Source organism: Schistocerca piceifrons, chromosome 3 (assembly GCF_021461385.2).
Source record: "Schistocerca piceifrons isolate TAMUIC-IGC-003096 chromosome 3, iqSchPice1.1, whole genome shotgun sequence".
NCBI lineage: Eukaryota > Metazoa > Arthropoda > Insecta > Orthoptera > Acrididae > Schistocerca > Schistocerca piceifrons.
The window spans coordinates 415,198,743-415,221,863 of NC_060140.1; positions in this window are offsets into that span (position 1 = coordinate 415,198,743).

A 23,121-nucleotide genomic window follows, 5' to 3' on the forward strand; every position below is an offset into this window, starting at 1 on the left:
AAGTTAAAATTGATTAGCTCATGTATAGACTCTCAGAAGAAGATATGCAAAAACCCTTCGAGCAGTGGAAGTAACGAAAGCAGCCATGCACATTCAGATAAGTCTTGTTTCGAGGGCATCCCAGCAGTAACTGAACATATTTGGTAAATAAACAAATTATGCAGCACCAGCCGATTTAATTTTGTTCTAACTTTGTACACAACATTTTACAGCGGAGGACAAAATATACGTTTGGCCCTCACTAACCTGCCACTTAGGTGATATTTTAAAAATTATTACTGATTTTAGGCTTTCAGCTGGCTTTATTTTGTTCCAAATTTTTCTTTTTCTTTCACCCCACCTCGGCTTCTTCCAGAGCTGGAGGAAGTGCCCCGCTACCCATCCCCTCAACTGATAAGCTCTTTCATGGACTTCTTTCATCATTTATGCTTTTAGTTCTTCTTAACTTCGTACTTTGACCATTAAAACAAAATCTTTCACTTTCGTTGTTATACAACCAGAGTCATTTACACTGAGTGACAAAAAAGTAAAGCACGCAGAAGGAAGAAACAAAATGAAACTTATCTCGTTCAGAGATATTATAGTGACTACAGAATCCATCCAAATTTACAAATTTTGTAGTATGAGTTCCATTGTCAGTATGACGCTGGACACGGTCTAGCCTGCTTACGTGCACTGATTAGGTTGGGAATGGTGTTATAAACTCGCTGCGTCCTATCTTGAGGCAACTGCTATATTTGAACCTTGATATCCTGGATAATGTCACTCGGACAGAGTTGACATCAGAGATGATCTCACACATGTTTGGTAGCGAACAGGTTTTGGGACTTTCCTGGCCACGTGAGTACCCAAACCTCAAGCGAAAAGTACATCGAGATATGCACCATTTGTGGACAAGCATTGTCCTGTTGAAAGTGCCGCCATAATATTTTTTAAAAATCTTCTGACTGGTTTGATGTGGCCCACCAAGAATTTCTCTCCTGGGCACCAAAATACCATCGCATGAGAGTACACGAGGACAGAGTATGACCTGACGTACCGTTGTGCCAACAGAGTTTCCTCAATCACTAACAGCCGTGACCCGATGGCTCCTCACGCCTTGCCCCAAGGAGTGACACAGCTGTGCCTTTCCAAAACATTGGACTTATGGGTTCTCTCCCAAGGTCGCCGCCATACTCACCGACGATGGATATCCGGGGCAGTGTAGAACGGCGATTCAACGCTGAGCACAATGCGACTACAGTTATCTCTAGTTCATGCTCCGCGGTCACGCCACAACTCCAAACGCAGCCGTTTGTGTTGTGGTGTTAACGACTGCCTACACATGGGACGGTAATCCGCTAGTCCGGCTGTTCCTACGTCTCCGACCAATGCTGCGGGATGACAGACTGTTGCAAGGAGTCCATTACTTACTGTCTGATGGCATGCGTAGATGTGAAGCGGTTACAATGTGCTTAGTGCACAATATGGTGATCCTCCTTTTTTGGTGGCCAAATGATGTCAACTGGAACCTTCACGAGGACTGCCCTGAAGTTTCCATGCAGTTCAATAGCAGGCCACTAACAGAGCCGAATGCCTCACAGCTCTGTACACTGCAGGATTCGGCTAGGCAGCCAAATGGAGACACACAATGATGCCCTTTCTAAACTCTGTCAGATGGTGAAAACGCTGTCTCAGAGGAGTATGTGGCATTTCCGTGTGCTTCACGGTGATCACTCAACATGTCGCGCTGTATCACCCGTTATACAGGGTGTTTCAGTAACAGTGTGCAAAAGTGGACATAGAGAATGCTCAGATGAACAATTTGAGTTAGGGAACCTGAGCTCGAAGAAGCTTTCTTAAGGAGATATGGAAGTAAACTAGTCTTCCACTTCGTCTAGCATTACTGTTTTCCAGAATATTTACAACAATCACGCGTACAAATTTACAAATACATTCTCAATTTCCTCCAAGAAAACGAGGAGGACGAGCCTGATTACTTGAAAGTATTTGCTAGTCTCTGGATTGTAAGGGGAGGCCCTTTTCCGTTGCCTGCGAGCACACCTGACCTGCGGATATATAAAGTCACTTGTGCATGGGATCCAGGTGGACAAGAAGATGGAATTAGTCCCAGAATTGTAGCTGCCGGTGATTGGATTCGAAATACACCAGGGATATGCATCAGAATCTAGTTCGTCGATGTCATGTTTGCATCGGGGATGACTGCCGCCAGTTTCAGCTTGTTTTGCAAAATACAGTACAAATGGTACTTTCATTGTGTCAGTGATGGTATTTGCGGTTAACTGGAGCTAATGTAAATAGAAAAATTCACAGTACTGTGATTTCAATTCTATTATCTCCTTAAGCTGGCTTCTGCGACCCCAGGTTCCGTACCTCAAATTGTTCAGTGGAGCAATCTCTACGTCCTGTTAAATTCTTGCACGCTCTTACGGAAACAGCCTGCATACCCAGCCAGGCCCAGTAACAACAAGAAACACGTTCAACACTAATGCTGTCTGCTTACTGCTTTACCCATCACAGAGAGTCCTAAGTACTTTATAACCATTTAGATATACGCCGATGACGTGCACATGTGGGAAGTTACATTGAAATCCGACCAAGTCTTCCGTGTGCCTTCTGTCAGATAGAGTATATCACAATCAGTCTGTTTCAGCTCTGTGCCATTTTCAAGTGCCACTCCCATCGTTACAATTGAGGAGCGCCGGAACCAAACCCGATACATCCACTTTTGCTGCATTCGCGTGTTTGAGCTGTAGGGTGGAGATGGGGGAGTAATAATACATGCTGCCACAAAACAATTTTCAGCACAACGCAACATCAAGTGTTTTATGGTGTGTTTCTTCTCTTTATAGCTTGTGGAGCCATTTAGAGATCACTATTTGTTACTTTCTGTATTAACAGCAAATGTGGATTTATCGGTTTTTGTTCCGGCGCTCCTCAATTTTACATCGTCATTGTTTGCGTGTAGACAAACGTCCGTATGTCATTTTAATATGTAACCGCTGTCGTAGTAGATACGAGCGAGAACAAATTTCTGTTAGTGGGACATTCACAACTCTTGTGTAAATTGTCCATAATTCAAACTTCCGCTACAGTTGTACGAAATTCTTATTACTGAAATCTTACACAACCCAGTTTCGGGGTCTCAGCCCCATATTCAGGTGCAACTAAAATCAGTACAAAGCGTACACGTCCAACTTAAGTTAAAAGGCAGCACATCTGATTCCCCCTGACGAGCTATGCTGATGTCTTCCTATGAATGATTCTCTATTAGCGAACCTGTAGCATAGCATTGTGGAAGCTATTACCATTTGAGGAATATCACAGTTTCTGTAACATATCAGTAATTCCCTGCACCTAAATTCGAAAGGTCTGCGTAAAATGCAGGGATGTCAATAAGCTGTACACACGCACCTTTTCCACCCAATGCGTAAACACTGGACGTTGCCATGGATGTCTTTCCCCCCTTCGCCCCTCTCAGTCAAATTATCGATCTTTCGGTGCTGTCAAGGAAGACCTCACTTTGTGCCCCTGTTACGGTCTGTACAAAAATTCCTAACCAGTATAAAAATTCATCCCCCGTTCATTTGTAGCAATATTATTCAGGAAATAAGTTTTTGTTCCTTATCACTCGAAAGAGCTTAAGAAAAGTGCGCGGTCACATAAACGTAAAATTCCTTTTGAAATATGATATAAGTTGTACATAAAAGGCAGAGTTCGTTTTTGAACTTTCATTACTGAGTTCGGTCTACGTCGCAAATATTTTATTTTTCTTTTCTTCAGGCATTACTAGTTCGGCCCTTTCCCCGTAATAGCCTCTGTCAAACTTAACAGTAATTACTCTTACAGCATGAGATAAAAATAGCACCAAAAATGAGGATAGAAACTTATAGTGCATAACGTACCACCTCACCGTCAAACATCTGATACAATGCATCTCGTTACAGTGCGGTACTTAGGTTACAGATTGTGACAGTCAAGTGAGACAGTTACGTTCTCAATGCGCTGTAATAAAACACGCCGCGCGGGGTTAGCCGAGCGGTCAAGGGCGCTGCAGCCATGGACTGTGCGGCTGGTCCCGGCAGACGTTCGAGTCCTCCCTCGGGCATGGCTGTGTGTGTTTGTGCTTAGGATAATTTAGGTTAAGTAGTGTGTAAGCTTAGGGACTGATAACCTTCGCAGTTAAGTCCCATAAGATTTCACACACATTTGAACATTTTTGAACAATAAAACACGAATCACAGAGATGGTAGGTGGTGCTTGTGCTCTGGGGAGTTTCAGTATGTCATTTGTAAAATTATTCATCAATTAACTTGTGCCACTGTAGAAATATGCATAATTTTATTATATGATGACACGATGGATGTCAATGCCATGAATTATTACTTTCCGTTAAAAACGAAATAAACAGCTATGCAAATCATTCAGTGTTACAACAAAAATAAATTGTTTTATATAACAGTTAAATAGGGTGAGGCCGAAATCTGTTTGTTGTTTTGTTGTGGTCTTCAGTCCTGAGACTGGTTTGATGCAGCTCTCCATGCTACTCTATCCTGTGCAAGCTTCTTCATCTCCCAGTACCTACTGCAACCTACATCCTTCTGAATATGCTTAGTGTATACATCTCTTGGTCTCCCTCTACGATTTTTACCCTCCACGCTGCCATCGAATGCTAAATTTGTGATCTCTTGATGCTTCAGAACATGTCCTACCAACCGGTCCCTTCTTCTTGTCAAGTTGTGCCACAAACTCCTCTTATCCCCAATTCTATTGAAAACCTCCTCATTAGTTATGTGATCCACCCACCTAATCTTCAGCATTCTTCTGTAGCACCACATTTCGAAAGCTTCTATTCTCTTCTTGTCCAAACTATTTACTGTCCATGTTTCACTTCCAAGGCTACACTCCATACAAATACTTTCAGAAACGACTACCTGACACTTAAATCTATACTCGATGTCAACAAATTTCTCTTCTTCAGGAACGCTTTCCTTGCCAATGCTAATCTACATTTTATATCCTCTCTACTTCGACCATCATCAGTTATTTTGCTCTCCAAATAGCAAAACTCCTTTACTACTTTAAGTGTCTCATTTCCTAATCTAATTCCCTCAGCATCACCCGACTTAATTCGACTACATTCCATTATCCTCGTTTTGCTTTTGTTGATGTTCTTCTTATATCCTCCTTTCAAGACACTGTCCATTCCGTTCAACTGCTCTTCCAAGTCGTTTGCTCTGTCTGACAGAATTACAATGTCATCGGCGAACCTCAAAGTTTTTATTTCTTCTCCATGGGTTTTAATACCTATTCAGAATTTTCTTCTGTTTCCTTTACTGCTTGCTCAATATACAGTTTCAATAACATCGGGGACAGGCTACAACCCTGTCTAACTCCCTTCCCAACCGCTGTTTCCCTTTCATGCCCCTCGACTCTTATCTACTGATCAAATTTCGGACGTCGTTTCTTAGTATTTTGGTATAAGGACCCCCTTGGTCTCTGGAACTTACGAAGTAATGGCCTTTCAATTGATTCCTTACCTCTGTTTATCTTTGCATCTGTTTTACACTGGAAATATCTGCACGGTAGCGTCATTTCGGCGATATGCACTGTGTGTCTTATTAGGAAACAATTTGTTCCATTCGCTCACAGCATTGTTGTTGACAACAGTAATGGCCACGTTACTCTTCGCTCTCAAGTTTACATTCATTATTGGGCGATTCTGGCAGTTGCGGCAGTGGTAGTTGTTCATTAACAACCACTGTTCAATCTGTCTTGATAATCGTGATTTCGGCCAATACCTGTAAGGAGAGACTTCTGAAAGTGTCACCTGCTTCTACTGTACACTGGCAGAACAGACTGAACACATTATGATAAAAGGCTGAAATGGTTCAAATGGCTCTGAGCACTATGGGACTTAACATCTATGGTCATCAGTTCCCTAGAACTTAGAACTACTTAAACCTAACTAACCTAAGGACATCACACAACACCCAGTCATCAAGAGGCAGAGAAAATCCCTAACCTCGCCGGGAATCGAACCCGGGAACCCGGGTGCGGGAAGCGAAAACGCTACCGCACGGCCATATGATAAAAGAGTGTGTACTTCTTCTGGTTGTTGTTCTATTACTCTGTACTTTGTATTGCAAAATTCGATAATTGCATTTTACAGACTTTTTCACTGTTTGCAGAAGTGTTTTCACAGAATCAATGCTAGATGCCGCAACAAACGGAATAAATCATAATTACATGTTTACTCTCTAACGAGCCACCTGAGATGACGTTTCCCTGATACAAAAATACTTTCAGAATATCCCCGACCGACCTCCGAAATTTTGTTGCTGGAATTCCGTTTCCCCTGTCAAGGGTATTTACAACGTCTGGAAAAATACAGCTAAAGTTAGGAAACAACAATAAACAATAGTTAACAGGTCAACGCTTTTAAAAAACTAACAACACTCAATAAAATTCCTGTTCTAATATAATAAAAGCACATAGTTCTTAAGAGCTATACTTGAGAACTGTAGTTCTGAGGCAAATTTAAAATACATGCGTACGGAGCGGTTTAAAGCGGAACGATCACACAAAAGCAGTCGTAAGAAAAACAGATGCCAGACTGAGATTCACTGGAAGAATCTTCAGAAATTGTAGTGCACCCTCGAAAAAGGTAGCTTACAAAAGCGCCGTTCGGCCGATATCTGAATATTGCTCATCATTCTGGGACCTTTCCCAGGTAGGATTCGTAGAGAAGACCCGAAGGAAAGCAGCGCGTTTCGTCGAATAATTCGTTCAGTAGGCGTGAAAATGTGCCCATCCAACTCAAGTGGCAGGCGCTACAAGAGAGACGTTGGGCATCACTGTGTAGTGTAGGGTCGAAATTGCGAGAGCGTACATTCCTCGAAAAGTCAACCAACATATAGATTCATCCAACGTTTATCCCGAAAAGTGACTATGATAAAAAAAAATTAGAGACGAAATAGCAGTGCCTGTGCTATTGAGAAGTAAAATGGAATGTTTCTTCTGACATGCGCACAAAAATGTATTCGCGGTTGCAAGTATGAAGCACTTCCACTTCAGGCGTTAGCTTGTAGCACCCATACTGCCCCCAGAACCTATCTAACCTATAAACGAAAACAATATCTAGTGCTAGCGCCACTTTCGGCCTAAGAGCTAACAAGGACGGATGTCTGCTACCACTTCAGGGTCCGCCCACCAACATCTCCATCTACGTAATTACGCTGCTATTCAGAATTAAGTGCCTGGCAGAGGGTTCAATGAACCACCTTCAAGCTGTCTCTCTGGCGTTCAACTCTCGAACGGCGCGCGGAAAGAACGAGCAGTTAAATTTTTCCGTGAGAGCCCTGATTTCTCTTATTTCATCGTTATCATCATTTCTCCCTGTGTAGGTGGATGCCAACAGAATGTTTTCGCAATCGGAGGAGAAAACCGGTGATTGAAATCTCTTGAGACAATCTCGTCGCAACGAAAAACGCCTTTGTTTTAATTATTGCCACTCCAATTCACGTATCATGCCTGTGACACTATCTCCCCTATTTCGCGATAATACAAAACGAGCTGCCCTTCTTTGAATTTTTTCGATGTCATCCGTCAGTCCCACCTGATAGGGATCCCACACCGCACAACAATACTCCAAACTAATGTGGACAAGTGTAGTGTATGCAGTCTCTTTAGTAGACCTGTTGCACCTTCTAAGCGTTCTGCCAATGAATCACAGTCTTTGGTTTGCTCTAGCCACAACATTATCTATGTGATCGTTCCAATTTAGGTTATTTGTAATTGTAGTCCCTAAGTATTTAATTGAATTTACAGCCTTCAGATTTGTGTGACTTATCGCGTAATCGAAATTTTGCTTGTTTCTTTTAGTACTCATGTGAATAACTTCACACTTTTCTTTATTCAGCGTCAATTGCCACATTTCACACCATACAGATATCTTATCTAAATCATTTTGCAAGTCGTTTTGATCATCTGATGACTTTACAAGACGGTAAATTACAGCATCATCTGCAGGTAATCTAAGAAAGCTACTCAGATTGTCTCCTATGTCGTTAATATAGATCAGGAAAAATAGAGGGCTTATAACACTTCCCTGGGGAACGCCGGATATTACTTCTGTTTTACTCAATGACTTTCCGTCTATTACTACGAATTGTGACCTTTCTGACAGGAAATCACGAATCCAGTCTCACAACTGAGGTGATATTCTATAGGCACGCAGTTTAGTTAGAAGACGCTTGTGAGGAATGGTATCGAAAGTCTTCTGGAAATCTAAAAAATGGAATCAATTTTACATCGCATGACGATAGCAATCATTACTTCATGAGTATAAAGAGCTAGTTGTGTTTCGCAAGAACGATATTTTTCTGAATCCGTGCTATGTGTCAATAAATCGTTTTCTTCGAGGTACTTCATAATGTTCGAAAACAGTGTATGTTCCTAAACCCTACAGCAAATCGACGTTTAGTGACATGAGCCTTAATTCAGCGGATTACTCCTACTTCCCTTTTTGGGTATTGGTGTGACTTGAGCAATTTTCCAGTCTATAGGTACGGATCTTTCTGTGAGCGAGCGGTTTGTAAAAGAATGAAATACGCTTCCGATCGCTGTGTAAAAAAGGAGACGGTAAAAAGAAAAATTACAATGCTCTTTTTATTTTCTTTCTTTTTTTATCTTCCTTCATGGATGTCCACACCGCTTCGGCTACCCACGCACGCAGACCCGAAGTTCTGTATGTCGTCGTCCTTGTGTCCCAACCTGCACTCATACTGTTAAGTATATTGAGTATATTGAGAGTCGCGGGGCTGGTATTGACAAGTACGTACGATATAGCAGTATCCATGTCCGAAGGAATATTGCATCGTACTTCTTAATAACACAAGTACTGCTGTTTTGCATTTATTTGCCAATACCAGGTCCTCGTTTCTCAATAAATATGTCCTCCTTGGACGGGAATATATGTAACGAATGCAAGTTGAGACACTAGGGCGACAACATATGGACGATTATGTCTGGCCGTGAATCGTGCACGGACAGCCGAAGTCGATAAGGCGACCGTTCGCGTAAGGCGGAAAATCCGTTTTCGAGTCCCCGTCCAGAGCAAATTTTCCCTGTCGTCACTCTAGTCAGGTGAGTCATATTCGCAACGGCGAACATGTCTCCTATAAAATTAGAGATATCGAGTTGACACGTATCGTGAATACAACAAGAAAGGCTGGGAGTGGAGAATAGTACAAAGTACCGTCCTCCCACACTATAAGATGCCCTGTGGATTTTAGATGTAGATGCCACAGTTGTTTGCCCATCTCCCCATCCAAAACTAAGGCACAGAAGTTTCTTACAAGTGAAACGAAGTTTACACGATTCCCTCCCGCAATACAGGGGCATTCTTCCACATTAGGCTAATGCTTATAATGCAACACATTTTTTTCTCCGACAATTTCGATTTAAAATATGCGGAATCCGCTGTGGGGCGTTGTGGAATATTCCCGCTTCAGCCCTATATATTCATCAAGTTCCCTGAATGGTGACGGTATACGGAGCCTTCAAAATGCCGTCTGTAACGGAGAAGCGTTCCAAGCGTACATGTGTCGTTGAGTTTCTTTTGGCGAAAAAACAGAAAATCGCAGATATTCATAGGCGCTTGCAGATTGTCTACAGGAAGCTGGCAGTGTACAAAAACATAGTGATTTACAGAATGAGATTTTCACTCTGCAGCGGAGTGTGCGCTGATATGAAACTTCCTGGCAGATTAAAACTGTGTGCCGGACCTTGACTCGAACTCGGGACCTTTGATTTTCGCGGGCTAGTGCTCTACCAGCTGAGCTACCCAAGCTGAGCTGCCCGCGAAAGGCAAAGGTCCCGAGTTAGAGTCTCGTCCGGCACACAGTTTTAATCTGCTGGGAAGTTTCACATAGTGATTTGTTGGGCGAGGCGTCTGTCATCATCGCAATAATGTCGAGCAAACCTGTCCGATCTCACGTGTGCCTGTCGGCCATTCATACCTGTGAATCCTGCAAATACTGGAAATTGCGGACAGTCTCATTCGAGGTGATCGACGAATCACTGTCAAACACCTCAAAGTCCCGCGCGCCAGCCGGTCGAACACAGCTGTGACTCCTGCAATGCTGGAACGTGCGGACACTCATTCGAGGTGACAGACAAATCACAAACACTTCGCTGCACAGTTGGACGTCTGTGCTGGGAGTGCTGATATACTCATCCAGCAGTTGGCACACTCAAAGATGTACGTCCGCTGGATTCCTCGCCACCTAACAGAAGACCATAAAGAGATACGAAGGGCCACCGGTGCGTAATTGCTTCCGCGCTACAAGGGTGATGGTGACAATTTTTTGTCGAACATCGTCACAGGCGATGGAACATGTCTTCATCATTTATAACCGGAAATAACACGGCAGTCTTCCAAAGAAAAAGTTCAAAACCGCACCCTAAGTCAATAAGTCATTTCAACGATCAACTCTGAAGCGTATTTTAATATCCTGGGGAAATTATAGATTCGTGTTCAGCGCGTTCGTCGCCACAAAAAAGGGAAACGAGCTTCTCCTTCTCCATGGCAACGCCAAGACCTCACACAAGTCTGCGCACCCGAAAGCAGCTCACAAAACTTCAGGCACCCAAAATTGATCCAACCTACAGTCCGGAACTCATACATTCCGACTTCCATCTGTTTCGACCAATGAAGGACACATTTCGTGAGAAGCAGTACGTGGCTGATGGGAAAGTTATTCATGCAGCAAGACACTGGCTCCGATGTCGACCAGTAAAGTGGTACCATGCGGGCATACAGGCCCCCCAAGTAAAAGGTAGTGCAAGGCCGTCACATTGAACAGAGGTTACGTTAAAAAATAGGGTTCTTTAGCCAACAGAGTGGAGAATAATGTGGTGTATTGGAATCCTGAGTAAAACCAACCTGCTTTCAGAAAAAAGTGTTGCACTATTTATTGAACGCCCCTAGTAAAATGATGACGATCGCGATGACAAACACTAGGTTGAGAGAGTTCATTGCTGGCGCGGACGCAAAAACGGAAGCAATGATGAAAAATGATACGAAATTGCAGATCGGTTTGATGAACGAAGCAGACGAGCTAGTATAACCCACTGCGCCGGTTCTACCGTAAAGACCTGGAACTTGCGTTCGCTGGCGGAAGCGCACGGGCTTCGCGGCAGGTGACGCGCCGCGGGCTTCGCAGGAAGGGCAGCTGGTCCGCGCCGTACACAGAGGCGGCGCCCGGACCGCTTCCTGCACGAGCAGGTCAACGCAGCCAGACGTCTGCGCCTGTCCTCACGCCGTAGTCGAGCCACGCAGCACCTCTGGTTGGTAGCAAAGGGTACACTGCCCACATATTAACAGCGTGTCGCGGTTTAAGAGTTAACGTGTTCCAGTCTTGTCGACCGTGATACTTCAGACTGGAAGGAAAAACAAATAAAGCAGGAATCCAATGCTTTACTTCCTTTATTTAGGAAACCTTTGGCACAGTCACTAATTTCGAGAGCCAATAATTTAGTCATTGACTACCCGAATTTTTTGATTGCGCCAATGTAGTTTTTGTCGTCGTCATTGTTGATGTCGCTGTTGTTGCGGTTCTCACAATGAAAGGCCACGACCCTGGGATCACAGATTTATTTCACACTTTGTACGCCTTTAGTAGGCCATTAAAACAACAAAATGTGCAAATAGTAATGTGCACTACTCTGGCAGTTCCGAAAAAAATCGCAAGGGAAGTTTTACGGGTCTATTATGTGGCTTATGAATCTGTGCGTAGATGCCGGATGTTAGAGTTCATGGTGGTCAAGTGGTTAGCGTTCGAACTACGTAAGATCAGACGAGTGTGAGACGACGGTTCGACTTAACCATTAATCTATTTTTTCCATCACTGGACATACTATTTAATTTATATGTCACTTGAAAGGTAATATAGTGAAAAAAACCACGCGTATTTGCATGAAGTTTCGATTGGTGTTTTCTGTGTCTGTATGACAAATACCACCCTGCAACGTGTGTTGTCGAGGACACATCCGACGAGTAATTGCACAGTACTCGTTTGGTGTGGCTCATTGTGACTTACTGTATTACTGACTGTGATTAACGTCATTCATCGAGTTTTGACTTAGGTTTTCCAGGCCTGTTCCTCGTCCTTGAAAATTTAGTTATAAATAGTAAATAGCCAAATAACATATGAAATTCACAACTTTATGAAAATGCAAGTTTTTTTCATTATATTTCCTCTCAGATGTCACATAAAGTGAATAGTGTGACCCGTGATTAAAAAAATCATAGATTAAAAAGTAGGAGGTAACGGTATTCGAAATGTTCCCCCGTCCACGTCCTGCTTGCTAAGAGCGGAAGCTAACCGCTTTTATTCCTTTTTTAGTGCCATAGTCAGCTACAGGTTGGAGGAGAGAAGGTGGGCAGGGGTCGAATCCCGAGGCCTGGCCATGATGCCTCCTCCTTCCCGCCACACATACATATAGAGGAAAAACAAATTAAAAGAAGTCCAGCAATCCAGAACCCTGGAAATCCCACATGGTGAGAAGGGATGGCAGGCGACCCGAATCCAAGGTATAGGCGCGTCATGTTTCATTCTGAATCGGGCGGTCACGTGCCACAGCGGGAACGCGCCAACTTAGTGGAGGCATGGCAAAAATGCTGTTAAAATAGTTGGCAAAATACGCACGATAACGGGAACTGCACCCAACCTCCGCATGTGCAGTCTGCAAGTATTGCCAAAAATCAAGGCGCGATTGATGAGCATCTCCATATGGATATGCCAAAGTCCGTCGCTTTATCCAAAGGATTGCCCGAGACTTCGTTGCAGGAAAATATTCCACCGCTGGGTAAAGAAGGACTCGGGGTCAATAACATGCGGCGGCACTCGTAGAAAACACGCGACCATTTGTCGCCCCAACAACCAGACTTCCGCAATGGCTACACAGCTGGAGCGGTGACGATCATCGTGAACATTATGACAGACGGGGCAGAGCAGAAAGTCCGCAAGTTCTAAGGCATGTAGCCGCTGATTAGTTGGACATTTCCCACAGGTTGCATAATACCAAGTCGATCTGATATGCGTCGGAAAGAAGCTGTGACGGATGTGGCGCCAAACCACACTCCATCGCAATAATGGGAACTTGCGTTCTACAACGTTACAGGCGACACCACGCAGGAAAAGGACATAGAGATCCTTCTCCCGCGGCAGGCGCGTTTGTGGGAGTTCGGCGCGAACATGACTGAAATCTACAATGACGGCCGTGATGTGTGCAAAAGCGGGCCCGATGTTACCGACCGGGATTTGCGGGGAGAGGAATACTGGCACAAGGACGGCGTGGTGCGTAATGGACGCCTCGGCACTGGGCCATTGTTTATGCATCGTGCCACACGATAGCAGACGTTCGCAGGACCAAGTCTTCCTGCACGCGGGGGACGAGTGAGTATGTCACAACGTACTTTGAAGATGGACCCACCCGTCAGAAAATATCTGAATGCCGCTTGAATGCAAAGTCCTATTGTAATCGGCTGAGGTAGAATCTGCACAGTATGAACCATTCTGGATGCTACGTAGGCATTCAGGTAGGCAACACGTTGCAAAGGATCGAGGTGGCATAGGGAGCTGTGGCTCATCATTATACGGGTAACTCTCAAAATCTGACGAAAGTTGACCGCCGCTGAACGGGCGTTGTCGACTTAGAGGTGATCCCAACAAAGCGGAGATGTTGGACACTGGGTAGGGGCGCCAGATCTTCCAGAGGTAGCCCACGACCAATAGACAGCGCCGTGGATTTGCGCACATTCATCACACTTCCAGCCACTCTCCCACGAGCCGTGGAGGTGTGCGACCTCCTCCCGAGAACGAACCACCAGCTGGAGGTCATCTGCGTATGCACGACATCGGAAGATGTAACGGCGTAAGGAGAGTCCAGACAACTGCGACGTCAGCAGGCTTATGAGCGGCTCCAGCGCCGCTGCATAAAGGTACATGGACAGGGGCAGCCTTGTCGGACCGACCGTTGGATTGGTGATGGACGCGCCACACGCGCATTGACCTAGACCAACGAATGCGCGCTGCGTAAGAGCCGCCGAAAGACGCTGATGAATCGGGCATGGAAGCCCATCGGTTCAAAGACAGAGTAATGGAAAACATGGCGCACCATGTCAAACGCACTGTCAAAATCTACGGCAACAATTGCCGCAGGAAGTCTGCACGCCTCTGCTAGCGCAGTCACTTCATGACAGTCTCCGTTGCTGTCTGGACGTTAAATGTGCCATCTGGCGTCGTTTGCGCGATGGAGACGACACGTTGTAAGAGGGGTCTGCAGCGGACCTCCAATAACCGCAAAAAAATCTTGTAATCATTACTTACGTAGGTGATAGGGCGGTAGTGGACCGTAGTAATTCCAGGTGTCGGTTTATGGACGGGAACAATATTGCGCTCGACAAAGGCTGGAGGAATAGCTGCAGACGTGATCAGTTTATTATAAATCTCCGTCCTTCATGTGGATATGAGACCACAGAACGTACGATAAAATTCAGTAGGGAGTCCGTCGATGCCTGGTGACTTGCACAGAGCACTCCTGAAGACAGCGGTAGTGACATCCTCGGAGGTGAAATGTTCCATTAACATAACCCGTCCTCAAGCGTGAGTGTGCGCGGTGCGTCCACGGGGATAGAATCGTAGTCCAGGACGACCCCATCATCGCCACAGTAAACTCGACGATAATGTTCGACAAAATAATCTCACTATGTGCGCTTTGCGTGTGACCCGATGCGCACGATGATATACGAATTCTGTGACTAAGTTTTGGCTGCAACGTCTGCGATCGTGCACAGCATGATGCCTGGAGGGATTTTACCGCCGCACCATATCAGGTTTGCGGGGACGTACCACGGCCCCCTGTAGTTTCCTGCGAGTAATCGCTAGTAACTTCGCCTTAATCATGCTGCGTTCAGTTTGTACTTACGGGGGAAGTGGCTGGCCATTAAGGCTGCGGTGGGCGCTGAATTAGGAGCCTGTAATGTGCCTTTGCCAGGTGGCCACCTCCCTCCTGTAAGTGATGAATGTGCGCCGGAGCATCCGTTTATCATAATTCCGCCACCAGTTCACGACGTATGTATAGGATCGGAGACGCTGTTCGCATCCTGTCCGCGTCTCAGTGATACTTTGGCGACAATCAGGATCCTGCAGACGATAAGTGTCAAGTTTCCATGGTTCTCGACTCCTCCAACCTCTTGCACTTACATATGTAAATATGCGGTCTAACCGACTAGCCGAATGGCTCGTGTGAAACGTGAATCCCGGGACGTCGGTGCGCCATGCCTCCCAGGTATCCCTCAGGGCCAGATCACGAACAGTGAGACGTATCTCCTGGCACGGTATAAAATTCGACTATTGATCTTTCCAGCCGAGTACGCAGTTAAAGTCCCCTTCAAAGAGAGGATGTTCAAGTCGACCTAAGAACAGTTGGGCAGTCTCCTCCACCTACAATCTTTCACGCCGAATCCAGCGCCTGAAGGCGCATAGACATTAATGACACGTGTGTAGTTCGTAAAAGCCATACCCCTGGCAGACGGGAGATACACGATGTCTTCAATCACGATGCCTTCGCGTACGCATATCGCCACTCATCAGCCATGGTGATCACCAAGAGAGGCATAGAAGTTGTATCTTGCTATCCGTGCATGTGGCAACAGGGGCATGGCACAGAAGTTGACGTCAGCAGGTGGCCTCCCCTAACGATGGATAATTCTGCAAGGGATCTGCTGTTTCTTCAGAATCCTCGCCCCACGCTCCGTCGCCGTGATATCATCCATATGTTCAACGGCTGCTGACACTGCCAGATCGGCTGGTATCGTCCCTTCTTCGGTAGGGGCTTCAGAAGCAGGAACATTCCGTTCCGTCGATGCGAGAGCCACTGAGAATCGCCCTTCCATAGACGCACTGATGACGACTCCGTTCACGATCTCCGACGCCGAAACGTTGATTTCCTCATCACGGAGTGTATCAATTGGATAGGTCGAACAGTCCCGTTCCGACGTCGTACGGCGTCTCCTTTTGCGCCGTTTAAACGTTTAGGGGAGCGTTGTTTACGCGATCGTCCTTCCGTGTCGGAGGACGGAAGGGAGTCGCGCCGCTCAGGCAAAAAGGCCACCATCAGAAAATCCATGGAGTCGACCAAGGAGTCACGTTCGACATCAGCGTCGGCCACGGGCGCAGCCGGAGCACCGGACCTGAGGACATGGCTGAAGTCACATCGTCAGTCACCTCGTCCGCAACCGGTTCAGGAAGGAGCGTAACACCAGCCATCAGCTGTTCACTTGGTTCCGAGAGCCGCCAGGCGGCCGTCTGCAACTTAAGCGCCGTCGCATTTGTGAACTACAGTAGTACTACGCCTCCGTAGCTGCGTTATCTGTCGTTGCAGACATTCAGATTTTGTGTGTCCCTCTTTTCCACAACTACAACAAGTATGTGGCTGTCCGTTGTACATGTTTACGGCCTGACATCCGCTTATGGTCAAATAAGACGGAACATGACTGTGCAGATCAATTGTGATCTGATGCACCCCTTTAAGAACGGAAGGAACAGCGCCGTATGACTGGAAAGCCGCTAGGAAGTCCTCTGTAGGTACTTCGAATGGCAGTTCGAACATGCGAATAGTTCTAACGCCTAATCCCGCATGCTCGACTTTGACCACGCCGACCGTCAGCGTGACGGAAACGGAGTGCCTCTTTGGTTACGTTCAAAACACGCTCGCACGTGCTGTCATTGATCATTTTAACGTAAACGGTTTTGCTGAGAATCGAAAGGTGAATACCCAGAAGTTCCGATGGCGGGAACTTCCCTCCTCACGGAGGAAACGTTACATATCTAAGGCTTTGGGTCGCGCATATTCCAGGCAAAAGTCCGCGTGCACGCTAATTCGTGATGCAAACGAACACAAGCTCACACGCTCCGTAGGCGTAGGTACGGTGCGTCCATTCCGGGCAGCCGCTAAAACCAGACCGACCGCTTGACCACAGTGACTTCTTGATAACGGCATCTTCGCACAAACACATAATCCATATAATAGACGCGTAAAACTTCTCTTGTGATTTTCTCAGAATGGCCAGAGCAGTGCACTTTACTACTTGCACATTACGTTGTTTTAATGCCCCACTAACGATGTACAAAGTTTGAAGTAAATCAGTGATACAACGTCATGGTCTCCCCTTGTCAGTCGAACACTATTTAATTGCAGCTTTCTCAGCTTATACATTAGAGCTGCATGTTCTCGCGAAATACAGAGGATTTCAAAAATATTCGTCCTACTCCTCACGACTACGTCTTTTAAGCGAATGAAGAAAGAAACTTGGGGTAAATTTTAACCATTCCTATAAGACTATAAAGTTTTTTACGGACATAACGCGACAGTTGCGGTGGCAGTCATTAAAAAAAAGAGACGTTTTCTTGTTGCAGTGAGATCTTTCCACGACACTTCAATCACGAATTTTCCCTTCTGAAAACTAAATTTTCCTAACACCCACATATACAGGGTGATTTATCTGTCCCTATTGACGACGTTTTATGCAATCCGCAATGTTATATCTGAGCTTTAAAAACCACGCAACAGATTATCGTATTTTCTCGTTCGCTACGCGCAAGCTATTGGTCCTACAGAAAAAAATAAACAGGATCTTTTTGTATGAAATTCAATGTATCAGATTTTGTGTTGGGATAAAAATTCTTTCGCTAGAGGCAGTAGTTTTCGAATTATTCAAGAAAGTCGTACAAAAGTTACCTTCAAAAGCATCCCCACTTCCTCACTCAGCCCCCACCGGCCAGGATTTCATGGCACTCCCTCCTACCACAGTGTATTTTTTTTAATTTTATGCTAAATTTGTTGAAGTAGATTATACGTTAACCTGTTTGTATTGTATTTGGTGAAATTTGGTGGTGCACAATATTTCATACTTGTGCAGTCATATCCACGCTCTGCTATTGTAAACTAGAAAGCACGTCATTTTAATGCAAAAAATCCGTACAAATTGTAAAAATGGATGTACATAAGAATTTACGTATGTTTGTTTTGTGGTGGTGTTCGTAGCGACAAACACTTGGCTGTAGAAATGGCTTACGAAGTCACCGCCACACTTTTAATAGCGGGCCGACCGGTCCGCTGGAACAGTGAACAGAAAGATGAAAGCCCAAACACTCAGATTAAATAAAAGTCGGTACTTATCTTTATTCATGAAGATACAGAAACACAGTAGTGAACTCGGTGTCTACAGAAATCTGTCTGGTTCGAGTCGGAGCGGCTAGGTCAGCGTCGGCTGACGACAAACAACAACTCTGCTGCGATGAACACACAACTGACTAGCAAGTACACAATTCGGTGGCGAGTATACAACTGAGCGGCGAATACAGAACTGTCCTAGCGCTCGCGACTCCAGCGCTTAAGAAGCCAGAAGCCAGCGGTGGCGCGCGCAGACTTGCGACGATTTCCTGTATCGCTGGCGCTGCTTATGCGGACGGCGTCCGTACTTTGATGCTGCCAACCTTTTGGCAGCGGGCTCGGTTGGCCTTACTGGCTAGGATACAACAGTTTGTATGTGTGTATGTTCCACATCTCCTCCTAAACCAATAGATAGATTTCAATCGAACTTGGCACACATCTTTTACTGCCTGTAAAGAATCGCTGTGGGAGTAAGAACCACCCATCAATCTAAGGGATGGGGTTGGGGGCGAAAAAGCAGTATTGTCCACGACGCAAGTATACCTATATAATAGTCATGCACTGTTTGAGAATGAGAGCACTTAAAGAGTTGCAACAAACTTTACACACCATTTCAAACCTTTACGAAACTTCTTCTCGCTGACGAACCCAACAAAATGATGAAAGCGAAAAACTTAATCGCTTATTACATTTCCGTTGTTTGTGCAGTAAAACTGCCACATGAAGCACGACTTTTTAATTTATTACTTCTTTATTACCATCTATATTCGTGACATATTTTACCTGCCATAGAATGCATGACAATTATCCAGATTATAATCAAATTCGTCCCATACGTTTGCGAGCGTGTTTGGAGTTACTGCATTCACGGTTGTTCCTGCGTGTCAACGCAGTTCACCCAAATTTGTGCAAGGTAGGCCATACAGATACAGGCACTCACAAATCACCATTTTAAAAAGTTAGATGCTTTTCGACCATGAGACAAAGGAGGCCAATGATCAGTGAAAGAATAGTATGTCTTTCACAGTCAATTCATCGTTGAGGCAGCCTAGTGCTATGTCGTCGAACAAGACAGCCAGGGCAAAAAGCACCATAGAAGCAAAGACGCGAGCCGGTGCGAATGCCATAGAGACTCGCCACTTGCGCGAGCTTCACCAACGCCACGGGCGGCGCTGAGGATAAAGATACCGACTTCGCCTCGGCCATTTGCTAGCCGAGTACAATCCGCCAATGATTGGGCGACAGAAGCCTACTCGGACAGAAGCCTCATCGGAAGATAGAAGAGCACCTCTCGCCCGCTTGTTTATGGATCATCGTCTAGGGCTGACTTAGTCAGGGAACGTCGTTTAGTGAACTCTTAGAAGTGTACAGGCAGTTGTCGTAAATTGCATTTGCTATGTACTGTGAAGTTTACCTGCGATTATTTTCATTTTGCCATTGAAGGCCATTTTTGTGTTATATTATATGGCAGTATGGCAGATTTCATTACAAAGATAAGTAAACCTTTTAAAATAATTTGTTTGACTTTGTTACTAATTTGTTGGAGTGTTTTAGAAGTTTCGTTCACCTATCCTGTTACCTGACCCTGGGAGATAGCTGTGTAATAGTGGAAGGGAGAAATTGTTTTAGTGGTGTACTGCACCAGAAGCCGTTACACGGACTCACAAATTCGGCCTACTGTAACACTAGTGGCAACTCGGCCTCCACAGCAATAGCGATGATACCCTTACTAAACTGGCGTCGGGGGGTTTACAAAATCTGATGTTAAGAAATTGTGTTACATGCAGGTGCGGCTGGGGTGGTGCTCCGTCCTGTAGAATAATTCAACATTAGCGTGTTGCCTCAGTAAAGGAGGGTCAGACGAGTCTCAAATGGTTCAAATGGCTCTGAGCACTATGGGACTTAACTACTGTGGTCATCAGTCCCCTAGAACTTAGAACTACTTAAACCTAACTAACCTAAGGACATCACACACATCCATGCCCGAGGCAGGATTCGAATCTGCGACCGTAGCAGTCGCGCGATTCCGGACTGCGCGCCTAGAACCGCTAGAGACGAGTCTCACAGTTGCTGCTTAATGACAGGGTGCATTGTCATGCTAATACAATTATCGGCTACAAACTGTTCCTGCACTGTACGCAATAGACAACTCTGAAAAATGTGTTCGTATCCTTCCACATGTAGTTTTCTTAAGTTCAATAAGGGAAACTACAATCTAAGCACGAAATACACTGACGTACTGTAACACTATTCCCGCCATAATTCACTGTTGGCCCCACACATGGTGGCATGTAACATTCTCATGGTGTTCGCCTAACCCATGCTCTTCTATCGGACTGCCATATGGTACAGCGTGATTCATCGCTCTAAATTTCTCGTTCCCTCTCATTCTCTGTCTGGTGGCGTTCCTCTTTACACCACCTCAAGTGTCGCTTTGCATTAGATTCAGAAATGTGTGTCTTATGAGAAACATGTCTACCACTGCACCCCATTTTTTAAACTCCGTACAGACAATCATTGTACTGGCTGGGGTGCTGGTAGCACTATGGAGCTGGCGAATGATTCCTGCCGCTGATTTCATGCTATTCTTCTTCCTTTTTTTTTCTTTCCACATCACAATCACAAGACCAACAGCAGACTTGCGTGGCTTTAGAAGCGTTGGAATGTCTCTCATGGATTTGTTACGCGGGTCCACGCGGCTGCTACGGTCGCAGGTTCGAATCCTGCCTCGGGCATCGATGTGTGTGATGTCCTTAGGTTAGTTAGGTTTACGTAGTTCTAAGTCTAGGGGACTGATGACCTCAGATGTTAAGTCCTATAGTGCTTAAAGCCATTTGAATTTGTTACGCAGGTAACATCCAATGTCTCCAATGTCTAGCCTACGTTCGAAGTCAGTGATCAGTCCTGACCGATTAGCTGTGCTGTTACTGCTTCTTCTACTGATACTACAATGCTCCGCGCCTCCTTTTATGCTGGTTGGTCAGCCTGCCATCATATCTAGTGGTCAATTCCGCATTACATAGGAGTTCCGGATACTTTTGACCACATAGAGTATACATGAGAAGGAACGCACAGACGCTGTCGAGTAAGACTGTAGTGGTCTTTTCTATGATTAACTTTCGTACATACTGGAACTTATTGGATAGTAGTCTTGGAAAGTGTTCTACGCAACGCTAGAGTGATGCGTGTGGTCACACACTAAATCAAGTAAACGCGTCCTCGTAAACAGACCACGGGCTGCATTCGTGTATTACGTGTGACCGACGGTCGCACACTGTCTGATAGGGCACGTTTCTAGTGGCTCTAACTAGCGCGCCTCTGCTGAATTGTATATGGTTATTGTTCCCATGTTTATGCTGACTGATAGGGGGCTTATTAGCATTCCGCTCGTGTTTCTCTCTGATGAAACGTTCGCTTAGCGATTGTTGTATTCTATGCGACTTGCGGACGTGACCCGGATGTGTTGCCGCCCAATCACAGTTCTCCTACGCAGCTCCGCGGCAGCAGGTGCTGCAGTTTGCGGTTGCGGCTGTGACCTTGCAGTCCGTACTGACACACTAGCTCATTTTCAATGCGACTCTGTGGCTAAGGAAGAACACCCGCCACTGAAACCACGGCGCCGTCTGCCTACGGTAGCAATGAACGCTCGATAATCAGGGTTTTCAAACATTCACCTCACTTCACAAGACTATATCTTCAGCATGAATGAATGAAAATAGGGTCTTTTTAACCTAAGCATCGAAACTAAAAGTGTAACTTGGCGCCAGTTACAAGCTGTTGGCTGATGTAGGGGTGCAGCTAGCTTGCTCGCTTGTTCGTTACGTAACGTGCATATAGCACAGACTGCTGTAACACAGCAACAAAAGACAGTTTGCGTCCTCCGTTTCAAAACGTTCAATTCAGTTACTCGAGCGTGCAATGAGCTTCTCGACGATTGCCCTCTGGAGGTACCTGGTCTCATGCTTTTTTTTTTTTTCAGTGTACTGACTGGTTTGATGCAGCCCGCCACGAATTCCTCCTGTGCTAACCTCTTCATCTCAGAGTACCACTTGCAACCTACGTCTTCAATTATTTGCTTGACGTATTCCAATCTCTGTCTTCCTGTACAGTTTTTGCCCTCTACAGCTCCCTCTAGTACCATGGAAGTCATTCCCTCATGTCTTAGCAGATGTCCTATCATCCTGTCCCTTCTCCTTATCAGTGTTTTCCACATATTCCTGTCCCTTCTCCTTATCAGTGTTTTCCACATATTCCTTTCCTCTCCGATTCTGCGTAGAACCTCCTCATTCCTCACCTTATCAGACCACCTAATTTTCAACATTCGTCTATAGCACCACATCTCAAATGCTTCGATTCTCTTCTCTTCCGGTTTTCCCACAGTCCATGTTTGACTACCATACAATGCTGTACTCCAGACGTACATCCTCAGAAATTTCTTCCTCAAATTAAGGCCGGTATTTGATATTAGTAGACTTCGCTTGGTCAGAAATGCCTTTTTTGCCATAGCGAGTCTGCTTTTGATGTCCTCCTTGCTCCGTCCGTCATTGGTTATCTTACTGCCTAGGTAGCAGAATTCCTTAACTTCATTGACTTCGTGACCATCAATCCTGATGTTAAGTTTCTCGCTGTTCTCATTTCTACTACTTCTCATTACCTTCGTCTTTCTCCGATTTACTCTCAAACCATACTGTGTACTCATTAGACTGTTCATTCCGCTCAGCAGATCATTTAATTCTTCTTCGCTTTCACTCAGGATAGCAATGTCATCAGCGAATCGTATCATTGATATCCTTTCACCTTGTATTTTAATTCCACTCCTGAACCTTTCTTTTATTTCCATCATTGCTTCCCCGATGTACAGATTGAAGAGTAGGGGCG